This window comes from Galeopterus variegatus, unplaced genomic scaffold (genome assembly GCF_000696425.1).
Source record: "Galeopterus variegatus unplaced genomic scaffold, G_variegatus-3.0.2 Scaffold902, whole genome shotgun sequence".
In the NCBI taxonomy this organism is placed as follows: domain Eukaryota; kingdom Metazoa; phylum Chordata; class Mammalia; order Dermoptera; family Cynocephalidae; genus Galeopterus; species Galeopterus variegatus.
In genome coordinates, this window is record NW_007727013.1 from 431,752 (window position 1) to 432,942 (window position 1,191).

The 1,191-nt window shown below is 51.0% G+C and overlaps 1 protein-coding gene across 1 annotated transcript in view; it reads right to left on the reverse strand.

Annotated features, from left to right (window-relative positions):
- TMEM171 (transmembrane protein 171) overlaps nucleotides 1-1,191 on the reverse strand; it is a 9,160-nt gene that overhangs the window by 1,210 nt on the left and 6,759 nt on the right. The window lies entirely within an intron of this gene.

Consider the following 1,191-nt stretch of genomic DNA (forward strand, 5'->3'; position numbering starts at 1 on the left):
AGCATCTGGTACAAACGTGTAGATGTCACCCAGAGTGTGCACGCACACACACACAGAGTTACTGTTCTCTGCCACAGCTAACATAAGGTAGACAAACTATGCAAAAGAAAATTAAAACATTAAGCCAAAAACTTGAAGGGAGGCATACTGGTTAATGGAGTGGGCTCTAACAACGGGGAGATCTGCATTTGATTTCCAGTCTGCTGCTTTCCGGCTGTAGTTATTTAACCCCTCTCAGCCCCAGTTTCCTGATCTGTAAAATGGGGATGATAACAGTGCCTTCCTCCCAGAGTGGTTCTGACAATTACACAAAGTAAAAGCCAGATCCCAGAACACAGCAGCAGCAGTTTATTTACGTTACTAAACATTGATTTTAGGGTTTGGAGAAGTCTGTCATTGGAAGGAAAAAAACCAAAAATTCATGAATAGAACTCTACAAACACCCAGCCCTAACCCGCTCATTCTCCACGCAGGGCAACTCCTGCATTCACCTCCCTGGATCCCCAGCTCCCTACCAATGTGAAGCTCCCAAACCTCCTCCGGCCTTGTCAGTCACCTCCTTCCCTCTCTCATCAGATAACTTGTCCTACTTTTGTGGAAAAAGGGTCTCTTCACCATTTCATTCCCTCCAGGTCCCCTCCAGAGCCCAGCACCTCATGCTGCTCCATCAGAGAAAGGGGGACAGGGAGTTCCTGACTCCCCAGGGTGTCCTCGAGTTGAGGAGGCAGAACACAAGCCTTAAACATGAATGACAAGGTAGGCAGCAGCCATCTCCAGAAATGCTCACTGCGTCTCTCGGCCCTGTTTCCCTCTGCTTTCCAAAATGCACATATCTGATTGTCTGGAATGCAGATCTGCACTGAGTCCTGCCCGCCCTCCCCCTTTGCCCTGTGACATTTCCCAGCAATCCTGTCTTCCATTCCTCCACCTGACTTCCCATTCAGGAAGGCACCACTGGGGAGCCGTGGAAGCCCTGCTCCCTGGGAACTCCATTTCTGGGGTCTGCACAAGCCCTTCCCCTCCCCAGCACTTCCCAGGACTCCTCCCACCACACCTTCCCCTCCTGGGATCCTCCAGTTTTTTGACTCATTGCTCTGCTGGTTGTGGCATCCTCTGCATAGCTCCTTCTCGTCACCTCCCCTCTCTCCCAATCCCTAGCCCATCTAGTCTGCCTCGAGGCCCACATCTTGC